The sequence below is a fragment of the Protopterus annectens genome, chromosome 1.part1, assembly GCF_019279795.1.
Source record: "Protopterus annectens isolate FY-2018-M chromosome 1.part1, PAN1.0, whole genome shotgun sequence".
Classification (NCBI taxonomy): Eukaryota; Metazoa; Chordata; order Ceratodontiformes; family Protopteridae; genus Protopterus; species Protopterus annectens.
This window is the reverse complement of record NC_056726.1, coordinates 1,972,732,448-1,972,749,246: the sequence shown is the minus strand read 5'-3', so window position 1 is coordinate 1,972,749,246 and position 16,799 is coordinate 1,972,732,448. Positions and strand designations below refer to the sequence as shown.

Sequence of the window (16,799 nt, the reverse complement as noted above, 5' to 3'; positions counted from 1 at the left end):
CTAATTAAGTCTGTATATACAAAGTTAGTTTCTTAATCTACACAGAAATACTTAATATTTTCTAATATCTGAAATAGTATGGCAAGCAGCAACCATCTTGCGGTCACTTGAAGACAGTGTATGTTATATGTCAACCTGAGTTGCATCTACATTGAAACATAGGTTCATAGACGTATCCTACGTTAATACCCACTAAGGCTCTTAAAAGCCTGGCTGTGCAACCTAAATGTGACCCACAAATTTGATTTATAGGGGGTGATTTACTGATTGCTTCTGTCCATAAGAGACATAGAAGCCAGACCAAGGTGAATTTCTGATTACCGATCCAATGGTCCAACTATGCTTAAACAGGGATAAGAAGGAACTCTGCTTCACACAGATGGGGAGCCTATTCCAGAGAATGGGACTTCTCTAAGAAACTGTCTGTCCAACATGTCCTATTTATGTTGCAAGCAAAATGTAGGTCTTAATCTAGTAGTTCTGATGCTGTTTATTTTGCAGATGTGCAAAAGATTCATCAAAACAGGGTTCAGGATGCCTTGCATGCCAGGCACAGATAACCACTCAGAAGTTTGTTTGATACTGAGTAAACAGACAGGGCTTTGAGGCAATCACTGTAGGTCATTCTGTTTACTCCTTGTATTCTTTTTGTAAGGAGCCTTTGGGACATTCCAATTGCTGCATGTGTTTGGTCAGGTACATGTTGAATGGGACATTATATTCTATGATGGGCCTGATGATGGCTGAATACAGTGGAATGATGCTGTCTCTGGACCTAAATGCCATGCCCTTGCTTACAAGTTGAGCAACTTTGGATTTTCTTACCACCTTGGACACATGTTGGTCGAAGGCTAGGTTACTATCAACATGAGTTCCCATATCCCTGACTACTAAATCAACTTTTACGGATGTTTTATTGACAACATAGTTACCTGGAGTGACAGACCTCCCAAAAGGTGCTATAATGCATTTCTTGGGACTGAGTTTTAAGCCATGACTTTGGCACCAAGCATTTGTCTGTATTAGACCTTCTTGACGGGCGTCTTTTTCTTGGGGGTATTCAATAGCTGCTCCCAGTTTGCAATAATCTGCAAACTTGGTTAGCCAGAGGTCTTTGACATTGGCTTTGACATCCAAGAAGTAGATACCAAAGAGGAGTTTGCCTAGCACAGAGCCCTGCCGGGGTCCATTGGTGACCAGCCTCTTTGTGGAGGTGGCCTCACAGATTCTAACCTTCTGGGTCCCAGCTAGCTATCCAGCATGTTATAAAGGGATTTATACCTAGTTCTGTAAGTCTGTTGACATTGTCCGAGTAGGGTATTGTACCAAATACCTTAGCCAGATCACATACAGTGCTCTACAAGCCACACCTAAAATCATTAGTCAAAAAAAAAGTTTTCATTGTTTTATAGCTTTGACAGTTGCATGTAAAAAATAAGACTAAAATGCTTGCTATCCGGCTATTTCCCCTTCATATTTTTTATTGAAAAAATAGAGAAAGAAGCCATGATGATTAAGTGTAGTTCTGAAGGTGAAACTCATATCACAAAATATGCATTTTGTTTTACTTTAAGGAGCAGTCAGATCCAATTTCTCAAGAACAATTATTTTTTTCTGATAATTCTACTGCTCATTAAATTCATTTATGATTAAAGGTTCAGTTGTGCTGAACAAAAACTGCTATTTTTTGAGTACTTGATATATCTTCATTTGTCAGAATGAACTGTAAACCAGGGCCTTTTTGAAAGAAATTAAAATGCATCACTTTAGGGTCATTTATGGAACACACTTTTGACATTTTTTTAAACAAGTCCTCAATTTTTGTAGCATCAGTGAACTATTAACTAGTCATGATACAAGTTCCAGCATAAACTTTGTAAACCTTTCTTGACAACATCACAATTTTCAAGAATTAAACCTTGACTATGTCAATTTAAATGAGACCACTGTGATATTAAGATTTCAAAATGCAACTTGTGGCATTCAGTGCTACAAAAACAAATTCACAGTCAAACTGGGACCCATGCAGGAACACGTTAATAGTAAAGGAGCATAATCTGACAACAAAACTGTATCCGATCTTTCAACCATACAGGTATATCCCCTTTGCCACTTATAGTCTTGTCAGATCTACAGCATGATCAAAACATAATGTTAACATCCACCATTCCCACTGCACATTTAATGTTTATTTAGGAATTTCCTTACTGTAGGTATTTTATTTATATAAGGACCTGAATGCACTTAAGAGGTAAAAACATGCCATTCACCCTGGGGATCTTGTCAGCCACTCTGCTAGACAGGGATCCAGGGAAGTAAATAGTTTGGGAAGAAATAGCCAGGGGAATTGTTATGGCTAGGCTTGTATAGGCCCTAGGGCCAATAGCCTAGTGCCAACCTATGAACCTATTCCAGTCACCTACTCATAGTAGCAGTTCTTTCTGGATGACATTCTAGTCCCTAAACAACAATATAATCTGCAGTTGAGATATGCCAGGGAGTTAATAACGTGTGAGTGTGTGTATTATACATATATATATATATATATATATATATATATATATATATATATACACACACACACACACACTAATGCATATACCTTACCTAATGCACATATATCTTACCACCCAGTCTACATAGCCACACTCCGTCTTGCTCTTTCTTCCACAAGCTCAAAATACCCAAATGCCTTGGTCATTCTTAATGCATTAGTGGCCTGGTTATATTCCAAGATTTTAAAGAATACATAACTATTATATATACAGAATGTACTTTTCCAGAAAAAGCTTACTCTCTGGGCATAATCTGATGTCTGATTTAGTAGTTCATTCTTCACTAATATTTCTACCTCATATACTAACCAGTCTTGAAATCAGAAAGGTTGCACCAAACTTTTTCTGGCAAAAAATAAACAAACATACCCTTAAACTTCATACTACATATTCTTTCAACAAAGTTAAATCTTAAAGCAATCCAAAAGACAAACATTAACAAAGAAAACTGTCTGCTGAAAACATCTATGAAACAGTCTTTAAACAATATTTACTGTGCTCCCAAGCAGGAGATTAACTAGGGTTATTTTAATACAACTGCAACAGCTGCATCATGGAAAAAGGGATTTATAACCATCAGTTGTAAACCTTCCCTCCCCCTATTCAGTAATTAAACTTTAACAAAATTCAGCTTTCAAGAGCAGTGTAAATCAGCAACACATCTGCTTCTGAGCTGTTGCCAGGTGTAATCAGAGTCAGAGAGTGACAAAACAAAGTTAACATAACATTTAGCTCTTACTGTTGAGTACATTTTCCAGTATTAAAATAAGCCTGACTGCCTTATTTTTAAGTTGCATCAAAGTCCAGCACATTAGATATTTCGGTCCCTATAATGTTTCAGTGCAGCCAAAAGCCAGTCCATGTTGGTTTTCGACCTGCCCTTCCAGATTGTTAGTGCCAACAGCAGATAGTCGTTCTTAGGCTTCCTGGTTAATCATGGTACCATGATATTCAATGTAAAAAGTATGGCAATAATTAGTAGGGGCACAACAGAAATTTACTTAAATCCAAGTACATGCTTTAGCTATTGTTCTCAAATTAAACAACTTAAAAAAAAACCTTTTCATAAATACGTTCATTCCACTAGTTATGAAAGGTCTAAGTCCAAACAACACAAGCTAAAATCCAAAACAATAAAGAAAATCAGTTTCTTAACATTATAATTTCTTAACTTAGAAGAGATGGATGAAGGATGGTAATCAAGAGAAAGAAGCGTCTACATGCGAGCTCTTTTATCAGCCAGCCTTTCAACATCCTTTGACTCATGGCATGTGTGCCTTACCATTTCTCCATCATGAAACATCTAATGCATTAATATAAATTCATGCTACTTGCATGAGCCATTGTCCTCAAGATTCAACACTGTTAAAGAGGATAAAGACTCAATCAGACCCAGCTTTATATAGCCCTATTTCAGTTTTAAACCATGATTATAAACTGTCTATGTCTACACTAACAAAGAATGGCAATGGTGTTGCCAAAATTGCTAGATACTGCGGTAGCGTTGTTGCCTCATAGCAAGACGTTGTCCCGTTCAATTCTCAGCTAGAGCGTCTTGTGTGTGGAGATATGAAGGTTGTGCGTCACGGCTGGTAACTCGGCATGTAAAAATCCACTACCAAACATTAGCGGACCGGAGTTCCGCTGCAGCGATCCCTAACCGGGATAACCCGAAAGACACACACACACATGGATTTGTGTGGTTTTCTGGAGGGGAGCCAAACATTTGACAACATTAACAGAACAATAATAATCCAGAGAGAAGCAGAATGTTAAGAAAATACTGCTGTTGTCAGTTGGTCTTGATGCACGGAAAGCTTTTGCACAGTATGCTGTGATTTTATGAGTAGGGCAATGGAAGCATCTGCATTCTCTGATATACAAGGGAAATTAAAAGGGTATGTGAAGGATCAAAGGCAAGAATTAAGGTGGACAGGTCCCTCTCAGAAAAGTTGTGATTGAACAGAGGAACAAGCAAAGGTGTCCTCCTTCCTCTTTATTTGCTTTACATTTATATCTACTGGCAAATAAAGTAAGGGACTCAGAAATTCAAGGATACAACTGGTAGGTAATGAAGAAAAAATGGCTTTATTTGCAGATTATATTATTTCATACTTGGTAAATCCAAAAAAGGACATCAATGTTGAGAGACATTTTAAGGTGGTTTCAAGTCTTTTTGGGATACAAAATTAGTGAAGTTAAAATGAAAGCTATGTACCCATACAGGAACTGGTTCAGCAATATCCATAATTATGTGGAGAGGATAAGATAAAGTATTTAGGAATATGGATTAAAACGGCTTCTGTTATGGCAGCTAAGGATATACTGGAAAAGACTAAATAAAAGGTAATATAAAAAACTGGAAGCTACTGTCTATGGTTAATGACAGTAAGTTACAAGCAGTACCAATGTTTTTAGTCCCTTAAGATTTACATAAATATCAGGCATATTTTTATCAATGAGAGGAGAAGTTGTGGACAATAATTAAGAGTTAAAAGAATTTATCTGCAAGGAGAACAGGGCATGAGTTAAGTAGAATAATTTGATCCTCCCAACAGAACAAGGTTCTTTAAGACTGTCCGATTTGAAGGGCTATTTTAGAGCTATGCAGTTAAGGCCCATACACATAAAACAACAGAGGGTTATAGTTCAAAGCGGAAAGGGGTGATGATGATGATGATGATGCTGGGGAAGGGGTCATGAAATGAGGGGAGACTGGGGTTTTGGGTGCAGATCCTTAGGGACAGCAACAACTATACAGAATAATATATATACATAAGGTTGCAGAAAGTATTCTAAGAACTAAGCTAACAGTGGAATGGAAAAATTACATTTTGCCAATAAGGATGACTGCAAGTAGAGGTACAAAAACAGGCAAGAAGGGATAGGAATTTACGAGAGATAATTGGCAAGGGAACTGAGGTATTGGAAACAAATAACTAGAGGGAAAGGTAATAGAGTGGGAGAAGTCCAAGCTTGGACTCCAGATTAAAGGCTGCCTTCCTTACCAGGGATTGATATTAGAATACAGGCAAAGAGAAAGGGTTAGTGGAGTCCTAAGTGAAAGACCTGCTCTAGTAGAGATTTTAGTAGAATCTTGAACAGAAGCTGCTGTTAAAAAAGGATAATTAGTAGATCATATAAAGTATTGCAAGTGATCTATAAGAAAGAAATCAGAGCCAGGTAGAAAAGACCAGGAATAGAGACCGAAAAAGCAATTTACAAGGCAAAAATGGGAGGACATATGCATATCTCCCAAGTATGCAACAAGGTCCAAAGGCTTATGATTTTTGCTTGGAAGTGTTTGCATGAATAGACTTCAAAGATTTTTTTTCTGCAGGTAGATAGCAAATGTTAAAGGTGTGAGGGAATAAAACAGATAACCAGGAACACATTTTTGGGAGTGTAATAATGAGCTGGCAAAATTTAAAAATTCTCTACAGAGTATTCTATTAGAAATATTGGGGGATCAAGTGGCTGTAACTAAGGAAATAATTATTTTGAGCTGGGACTTAAGATCTGAATTGTCTAGGCACAGTAAAACCTTACTAAGGGGCTGCCAAAAAAGCAACTACTAGAAATTGGAAATCAAAATCTAAACTAACTGAAAGAGTACTGGAAGTGGACTCTTTAGAAAAGGGAATCAGCAAATTACATAGAAGTAAATGGAATATATGGGAAAATACTTGCAGAGTAATGTTCAGGAGGAGGATTAAGGTTTAAGGGAAGGCAGAAAATGAGCAATTTATGTAATTCTGGACTGAATGACAGGTGTTATAAAGAAAGAATGCATACGATGTGTAATGTAAATGAAAAATGTTAAATGGTTTTCTATTAAAGTATGTGTGTCTATGTCCTAAATGATAATTTAATAAAGAGGTTTAAAAAAGAATAAATATCGTTAATTAATAAAGTACCTGTAAAACTCCAAGCTCATATAAATACAATGATGTAAAGACCAGTATTACATGGAAGATTTGTTTCTTATCCAGAACTGCAGCCTCTTGACAAAGATATTTGAGCACTGGAAATAAAAGCTAGGGTGGTTACATGAGAATTCTCAACTGTTTAGTCATTCAGCAACTTCCTCTCACAACAAATGCAGCTTTCTTTCTCTCCAGCATTCCTTCTGAAAAACAATCTAATTGCTTATTCTGCTGCCTACTAACATCTGTAGATATGCCTTCTCAAGCTGCACTCCCAAATGCACTGTCTACAGGAGAATATTTACAGCACTTGTTTGATTTTTGCTTCTGCATCGGCAGGTGTATAAAAGCCACTGATCTTCCAGCAGATTCACCTTCCATTTTGCAAGATATAAAAGGCAGAATTTGGATTTTTCCAGGATTGCATAGTTTAATGGCCAGTTGAAAGGTAGCTCTTCACTTTCTAGTCTCCAATGAACAGTCATGGTCATAAAAAATGTTTAGACCCTCTGATTTTCATCTTTTCCCTACTGGTGTTCAATCATTTTGTAGGGTAAATGTATTTTCAGGGGATTTTGCAATTATGCCTAGTTTGCTGAGAACTATCTGGTCAACCAGAGATCATTATTATTGGTTTTCAAGACAGAAAAATAAATGTGATACAAGAGAGGACCATTCATGGATCCCCAAGAGACACCACTGGTCAGCCTTCCCATATAAGTGGAGGAATATAGTAGAAAAACAAACTTCAGACTCACCACGACCAGTAATAAAAAACTATAAAGAACTTTATTATAACGGTGGTAAGCGCTTTCGCGTATCTCCTGATATGCTTCCTCAGACCATATACATTGAAATAAAACCTTGGGTTTATATAGTCAAGAGTAATCTTGTTGTTCAATACATTAATTAAACAATAATTCAATTTTGCAATTAATTAAATAAACATTCGTCATCAACAGGTAGTCACAGGAACCTAAACACTTTTTGCACGTTTTTATCAAATATATATTTGTATATATTGTGTGAGACAAGTTCTTGACTTTCTAATATATATTCATCATAAGCTTATTTTCATGTGCTATGAACTCTATTTAGGTGAAAAGGTGCGCTGTTTGCAATAAAAATACAGGCTTAATGAGATTTTATAAAACTCCATATCTCAAAAAAACCATATAAATAAATGTATAAATATTTGTAAACTTAATGCATAAAATGAAAAGAAATTTTTTATGTATTTAGGACCCAAAACAACTATTCAAACACACTATATTACTTTATATAAAATATATATATATTAGGATATATAAAAATATATATAAAGTATATATAAAATTGTGTGCAGATACAATTAATGATATCTAGTAACATATTTTATAAAAACATATTGTCCCTTTCAGAAAAAAGAAAACTAAATCAGAACTTCAATTTATGTGTACTGTGTAAATATACAGCAACGTAATATAAATATATAAAAACAATGAAAATGGCAGTTTACCAAGAGCAAAATGCTGAAAATACCTTACATTATATATAATAAATCAGGAATGCTGAATCTAAAACTAAACATTAAAAAACATCCTAAATAACAAGTTCATGAATTTAATATGACTTAGTTAAATATACAAACTAAATCTAATAAATAATCTATATACATTAGAGCTAAATAGCTCATCTGCGTGTATTAAGGAATGACCTTAATGAGACGTATACATTCAACCCAGGGGGGTAGTGCCCCTTCAGCCTGAAGATCCATTTCAGCTCCTTTAATTCCAAGAGGTTCATATAATAACCTCCTCTAGCATTTGGTTCTACTACCTGTAATACTCTAAACACAAAGGTGTGATTAGGGAAAAGTTGGACATGTTTAGCTAGGGCATTCAGTTCATTTTTATTTTTGATGTCATACTGGCGATTGTAGATTCTATTTTTTCAATTTCCTCTTGGTCAGCCCTATGTAAAAAGCAGAACATTGTTCACATGTAGCTAGATATATCAGACCTGAAGAGTCACAGGTAGCCTGAAACCTCGGTTCAAATGAATAAGATATTTCAGGATGTATAAATTCTTGTTTCTTAGTAATGAATCTGCAATAACTGCAGTGATTGCAAGGGTATGTACCTAATTGATTTCCTTGTCTCATTGTAGCTACCTTACCAATTCCTGCTCTGTCACATAGAAGTCTTTTCAAATTTTTATTGTTCCTGTAGACAAATTGTGGAGTCCTACCTACCAGTCTTGTTGTATAATCATCTGTTAACAGTACTCTCCAATTGTTAACAATAATTTTTCTTATATTAGCACTATCATTAGTATATGTTGTTTTGAACCTAACCCTTTCTTGTGAACTACTTGCTTTCTTTCTAGTGTAGAGGAAAGGGGAGGATTTATATAGAGTTACTGCACTAGAAGTTTCTTTTTCCTTTAGGACCTGCATTCTAATGGTTTTCACTAAATTATGATCATATCCTCTTTCTAAAAATATCTTTTCCATTCTATCCGCCTCCTTTATCAAATCTAAATTATCTCTACAAATTTTGGAGAGCCTAATAAATTGACTTTTTATTATGCCGCTAAACACATGGCGTGGGTGCATGCTGTCGAATCGTAAAATTGTATTTTTCCAGCATGCTTTCCTGTGTAATGTAGAAATCAATTTACCTTTTCTTATGTCTAAACTAACGTCTAAGAAGTTCACTGAGTCGAAAGAAGTTTCAGCTGTAAATTTAAGAAAATTAGTTGTAGTTTCAAGATATTCTTTAAAGGAATAAAATTCTTCTATCGAGCCATCCCACAAAATTAAAATGTCATCTACAAAACGTTTGTAGACTAAGACCTTACTGAAAAGGTGATGTGGAAAGACATATTCCCTTTCCCAATGATACATCACTAAATTTGCGTACGTGTTTGCACAAGGGGTGCGCATAGCCACTCCTGACCCTTGTAAGTATAGGCACCCCTTAAATGAAAACACGTTATTGCTCAGTACTAGATCCAGTAAATGACAAATCAATATTTCATGATTTCTATCTATTGAAGGAAAAAATTGCAACACCTCCCTTATTGCTTGTATCCCTTGGTCATTCGGGATGGAGGTAAAAAGACTTTGCACATCCATTGTAACAAGTAAATGCTGACCTTTTATTAACTTTGTGTCTAATGTATCTAAATAATCTAAAAGCTGATATGTATCTTTAAGGATACTCGGAACTTCATTCACCAAGGGTCTCAGAGTATTTTCTAAATATATAGAAATATTTTCTGTGGCCCACTTTTCACTAGACACTATTGGTCGCGTTGGAGGTGGGAAAACACCTTTGTGCATTTTGGGTAGACCTTTTATAATTGGAACTACTAGACAGTCGTTCAGAAAGAATTCATATAGGCTTTTTGATAGCTGGCGGCACATAAGTAAATCATAAAGGTTGTCTTTAATAGCACTAATTATTTAAGTAAATCATAAAGGTTGTCTTTAATAGCGCTAATTATTTCTATCAGCTTTTCTTGGTCAATTTCTAAGTACGTGTTGTCATCATTTAACATTTCAAGCATCAAAGACTGGTAATTAGTAGTGTCAAACAATGCAATACGACCACCCTTGTCCACAGGTCTCAACGTAATAGTTGAGTCATTTACAAAATTGTTTAGAGAGGATTTAACTTCTCTGGACATATTAAAAAATGAACATTTCTTATTTTTACTGAGAAAATAGTGGTAAAAGTCCTGCTCACACATTTTCACGAAAGAGTCAACATGCCCTGGCAAGGGCGGTGTAAAAGAACTTTTCTTTTTATAAATATATGTTGCTGATGTACTTCCATTCATGTTTTCTAAAGTTCTTGTATTAAAAAACAATTTCAGGGCTATGGAGCGCCCAAACATACGTAAATCAATAAGGACATCCGACAAAACACTGCCCTGTGAAGGGACAAAGGATAACCCTTTGTTTAACAATTCTTTATCATGAGTAGTGAGAACGTACCTGGACATATTGAAAAAAAGGAGTTCTATGGTCTCTGTCTCCTTCTCTGATATGTACCGTTTTCCCCTGAATGCTTGCGTTTCCTTGTCTCCCAGCTGCCCATTCATTCTCGCACTAGAGATGGTTTCCTTATTGGAAATGTTAAAAAATGTACGTTGTCTTGGACATTGTGCTTCCGTATAGCTCCTAAGTTTTTTTGTAAGCTAACGGCTCGGTTTGCTTCCTGATTTGGTAATGGAGTAGAAGTAGCTGTTGTCGAAGCAGCAGTCACCGGTAATTCTGGTGGCGTAGTAAACGCTTCATCCGAGACGTCATCCTGAATCACTGGCATGGAGGTTGAAGTCGATAAGCCAATAGGAGCAGAGGCTGTTAATGTGCAGTCAAGCGGCGCCTGATTTCGAAGCTGATTTCCAGCCTGTAAGTTGGAGTCCATTCTCCTGGGCCACACAAAGACTCCCCCGGTGGAAAAATCTTTAAAGTCATGTTGCAGCTTCTTAAGCTTGATTTGCTGCAGCCTTAAAGCATAGGCATTCACTTGACTGTAAACATTGTCAAGTTTCTTTTGGCAGAAATCCTCACTAAATCCCTCTCTTAGTTCTTTATTCAAAGAACTAACATGAGCCAACAGTTCACTTTCAAGCGGACCAAAATATTCTATCAAGAGCTGTATGTATTTAAAACTAGCTTCAAGATTAATCTCTTGCCATTTTTAAGGAGGGTGGGGTGGCTGTCACCATAAGAGGACATGCATAAAATACGCATACCCCGCGGAATCAATTTGAAATGCAAACAAGCCTCCATATGTTTGCGTTGCCACATTAGACGCTGGAGTTTGTAGAGATCATTCTCAAGTATTTTAACTTTAGCATTGAAAGTTTCTAAATTATCAATGGTAACTCCAGTAGAACTGGAGATGGGAACATTAAAGTCCAGAGACAATAAAGGATTAGATTTACAAACTGTAATAGCAGTCCATTGTTGCTCATTTGATGAGATCCTCGGTTCCGGGTTGTAGTCTAGTTCCACATTCAAGTTGGCCATGTCGTGTGCTGGGGTGATCCAAAATAAATATAGCTGAAAAACGAACCACTGCAGCTGAAGAGTCTTCAGTTAAAATGTTGAGTAGGAAAATAGTAGAAAAACAAACTTCAGACTCACCACGACCAGTAATAAAAAACTATAAAGAACTTTATTATAACGGTGGTAAGCGCTTTCGCGTATCTCCTGATACGCTTCCTCAGACCATATACATTGAAATAAAACCTTGGGTTTATATAGTCAAGAGTAATCTTGTTGTTCAATACATTAATTAAACAATAATTCAATTTTGCAATTAATTAAATAAACATTCGTCATCAACAGGTAGTCACAGGAACCTAAAAACTTTTTGCACGTTTTTATCAAATATATATTTGTATATATTGTGTGAGACAAGTTCTTGACTTTCTAATATATATTCATCATAAGCTTATTTCATGTGCTATGAACTCTATTTAGGTGAAAAGGTGCGCTGTTTGCAATAAAAATACAGGCTTAATGAGATTTTATAAACTCCATATCTCAAAAAAAACATATAAATAAATGTATAAATATTTGTAAACTTAATGCATAAAATGAAAAGAAATTTTTTATGTATTTAGGACCAAAAAAAACTATTTAAACACACTATATTACTTTATATAATATATATATATATATATATATATATATATATATATATTTATATATATATTTATATATATTTATAAGTGGAGGAATCTGTTACACAGGCAATGTATGCTCTACAATTAAGCCAGCTGGCAATCCATCTTATCACATCAGCATCAATGTTTAAGGCCAATAGCTTATTCAATGTGCATGTGGTAGGGTGCTGAATGCCTTGGTGAGATCAAAGTAGGTAGTATGAACATTATAACCACTGTCGACCACTTCAGTGACTAACTCACTCAAAGTAGTAAAGATTTAGCAGGCATGGCCTACCTTTCACAAAGCCAAACTGTTATGAGGTCGAGTCTAATCAGATGTTTGATATCATGACTAATGAAAACAGCAATGATGCACTCTAAAGCTTTACAGCTCAGACTCGTAAGACTGATGGGCCTGTAGTTTCCAGGGTCTTTGGTGGTCCACCTTTGTGGAGAAGCATCACTATGGCACTGCTTCATGCCTTGGGAACACAGACTATAACTAGGCTAAGGTTAAACAGTCTAAGTAGGGGTTCTGTGACTGCATGTTTGACACTACTACTTAGATAACCTGGTATATCATTAGGAACTATACAGGAAGTGTTTTTGGACTTGGAAAGTAACTTTGAGAAATAGTCCTGCATAATGGTAAGGGATAGCAGTGACTAAGTGATGACTGGAGCTGGAATGGGAGCTTCATGGGATAAATTGTTAGCAAACTTGTTCCCAGACATGGAGCTTCATGAATCCATCATATGCCCCCTGCTTTTTAATATATTTACTGACATTTATAAAGAAGGTCCCAATTGTATAATATGCTGATGACTCATCTCTTAACACTATCTACAAAAAAAAAAAAAAACAAATCACTCAAGAATCCTTATATGATGTCAAACAGTAACAGATTCAAAACAATTGCTGAAGGTCCAACAAACTAAATTACTTACTTTTGGCCTCAATAGAAGTTAACAAAAATTTTACATTTCAAAATTGCATGACAAAAACATTATAATACAACATATATCCAGGAGCGGCCCTAGGTCAACTGGTGCCCTAGGGAAAGGGGCTCCATGGTGCCCCCGCCACATTACCCGGTGGCCCCATCCTGGTCTACCTACACCAAATAAATACTGGAAAAGTGCCCCTGCTAGACTGGTGCCCTAGGCAGCCACCTAGTTGGCCTATGCCTAAGGCCGGCTATACATATATCAGAAAATAAATTACTGGGGGTAATTAATGATTATAAATTTAAAAGCACAGGTGTGCAAGTTAAACTTACCATAACAGTAGATGTTGGAATAATCACTACTATATGGATTATATACTGCCAGGGATGTAATAGCCAGCCAGCTTCCAAAGCGTCAGAGCACATTCCATGTGCAAGAGCTGAGATGACTAAAATACAAGTTTATGAGTGAAGCTATTCAGAGCTTTTTTACCAGCAGAAAGGAGGCGGCTAAGCCTGAAAGGATAATGCTAGAAACCACTTGGCATAAAACCACACCAAAAAAACAAGGGAGATTGAGGGAGGGAACGGCTACTGCAGCAGTGGCCATTCAAATATCTACTGTTATGGTAAGTTCAACTTACACAACTGTATTATGCTCATCATACTGACCACTGCTGCAATAGTCTTAGCACTATATTGGTAGATTAGCTTGGCTAACTACATTTGAGCGGTTGAAGGAGAAGTGTCCAGGAACCCTGGCAGAATGGTCTTAGCAAAGCCTGAGCTGGACCTAGAGAAGGAATTAAGCTTATAGTGCTTTGGAAAAGTATATACAGAGGACCAAGTAGCAGCTTGGAGAATACTTCTAGAATACAAACCTTTCCAAAAAGTTATAGATGAAGCCAAAGCCCTGATAGTGTGGCCTTTGAACTTGCCTGGAATAGGTTTGTTATGGTGAGTATAAAGCATAATAACCTCAAACAACCATTTGGAAATGGTCTGTTTTGACAGTGGTTGTCCTTTCTTACCTTCACAACAAATGAACAACTGATCTGAAGATCTCAAATATTTAGTTCTGTCAAGATAGTATCTAAGTAGTCTGTACATGCAGGGTATGGAGTATACTTTATCCGTCATTTTTATGTTCAGGAAAGAAAACGGGGAGATCGGTAGTTTGGCATAGAGTAAACCCAGAAACCACTTTAGGCATAAAAGAATTAGCTCTCAAAGAAACCTGTCCCTATGGAAAAATAAGGTTGTGTAGACCCGCCATAAAAGCTTGCAACTCAGATGCCCTTCTTGCAGAGGCCTGAGCAATCAGTAAACTGTTTTCCATGTTAAGAAACAAAAGTCAGCTACATTAGCTGGTTCAAAATGGAGCAAATGTTAGCTTCTAACACAAAATTAAGAAGCCAAGGAGGGGCCACCAGTTTTCTTTGAGGCCTCTTATGCAAAACCCGTTTCAAGAATATTTTAACATGAGACTGCCTTGAAAGAAGAGGATCCATGGGCATTCATGCTGAAATGGCCAGAAAATGAACCTTGATAGAAAAATACGAAAGGCCATAGGTTATTAACACACACAAATACTGCAGAGCCAGAGAACAATAGCTCTGTATGGGTGCTAATTATGTTGTTGGGACCAACTAGAAAAGTTTTTCCATTTGCTAATGTATGATTTTCTAGTAGCAAACTTTATTGCCTCCATTACTACCTGCTGCACTTCCTCAGTAAACAGGTGCCTAAAAGGAATTAAGACCCTATCATCCAGGCAGTTAACTGACCGTTCTGATGTCAGGGTGTATCAAATGGTTCTGTTGTTGTGTGAGTAGATCCATTCTTTGAAGAAGCTTGTGTTAATTGTACCTGGCCATTTCCAAAAGAAGGGAGAACCATGGTTACCTGGGCCAGAAAGAAGTCACCACTATGATCTTGGGGGATTCCTTCTGAATCTTCAGAAGTACCCTGAATATTAGCAGAAAGAGTAAATGCTTAGAAGAACATTCCTGTCCAAGGAAAAGAAAAGGCATCTGTCTTCCAGGCCTTCTTGCATGGAGTTCCAGAACAGAAAACGGCCAGCTGATTTTTCAGAAAGGAGGCAAAGAGGTCTGCTTGAGGAACACCTCACAGATGGATCAAATCTTGGAAGACCCCTGATCTCATTTCCATTCATAGTCTCCCTTTACTCATCACTCATCAGACCAATGATTGAGTACAATGCCCCATTCGGAATGTATCTGACCCGACACTTGCAGCAGCTGAAGAACTCCAGCTCTATTCAGTCGCTTACGCTGCCACAAGGGCGGGAGACTTAAACCTCGACACGCTTATTAATAGGACATGCTGGAGGATAGATTCATCACCCAAAGACTCTGGCCTTGTTCAAGAGAAATCTTGACCAATGGATGGGAGATGGATTACCTCAGTGTCACTGCTCGACAGAGGCACAGCAAAATAATGGGTATAGTTGATAGCCTAGTATGAACCTATGAACCTATGAACCTATGAAGGTCTGCCCTGGTCCTGCTCAGCTTGTCTACTACACAGTTTTGTACTGAAGAAATGTAGGATGCCTGTACAGTGAATTGTGCTGTGAAGCTATATCCCAAGCTAACATGGCTAGTCGGCTAAGTAAGAACAACCTAGTTCCCCCCTCACTTGTTGATGCACCACCTGACTGTTGTATTGCCTAGAACCACTTGGAGGGTCCTGGGGGCCAAAGATGGTTCAGAGAGTTGCATCTCCTTGATATTTATGTGCTTGCATCGGTTCTTAGTGTCCCAAAACTCCTGCACTTGTATTCATCCTAAAACTGGACCCAAGCAAAGTCTGAAAAGTTTGTGGTGACTGACTGCTTTGGAGCAGGTAGGAATAAGCAGAGACCTGATTTAAGGATTATCTGTTGTCTCCACCAAAGAATTTCTTAACCCCAACAATGAGATTTGAAAAGATAAAGGGTGTTGATGCTGGGAACAAAGAGATTTCAGATATCACTGTACTTTTCTAGTGTTCAGTTTTGCCAGGGATATCATGAAAATCATTGATACCATGAGACCCAAAATCCTGAGGTATTCCCTTGCAGTGAAATACTTCAGAAATAGATCAAGATAAAAATCTATTTTTTGTTCCTGTGGAAGAAAAGCTCTTTGAGCTGAGATGTCTAGTTGGCATCCCAGGAAAAGAATCCTGTGTGAAGGAGTCAAGAAAGACTTTAAATGTTCTGTTGGAATCCCAGCTTGTGTAAGAGATGTCTCACCCAACACAGAAATACCAGACACTGAAGACGACCCTGAAAATGGAAAAATATGGACACGCTGTAGCCTGCAATGATCTATAATTGGAGCGAGACACATTGTGAACACTCCTGGTGCAGTGGATAATCCAAAGGTAAGGCAGAGAACTGATAATGTGATACAAACACAAAAAATCTTAATAAATGACTGAAGTCTGGATGGATAGTGATGTGATAAGTGTTGCCAAGAAACTAGAAAGAGGAAGAGGCAACAGAATATACGAATATGAGTGCATTTAGGTACACAAGAGCTTTGATTTTTTTTCTCTTGGCCTGGGAAACTAGAATACTGCAATCAATGTAAATGTGGTTAGAAGATCCATATGCTTAATGAAGCTAGGAAAATATGTTAGCATCATGGTATTTACAGATGTTTTTCCTGGTCAAACATGATGAGATTTATTATACAT

At 37.0% G+C, this 16,799-nt stretch overlaps 1 protein-coding gene across 1 annotated transcript in view; it reads right to left on the bottom strand.

Moving 5' to 3' along the window:
- LOC122813118 (uncharacterized protein KIAA1841-like) overlaps positions 1–16,799 on the bottom strand; it is a 1,352,705-nt gene that overhangs the window by 655,521 nt on the left and 680,385 nt on the right. The gene's annotated exons all lie outside the window — the stretch shown is intronic.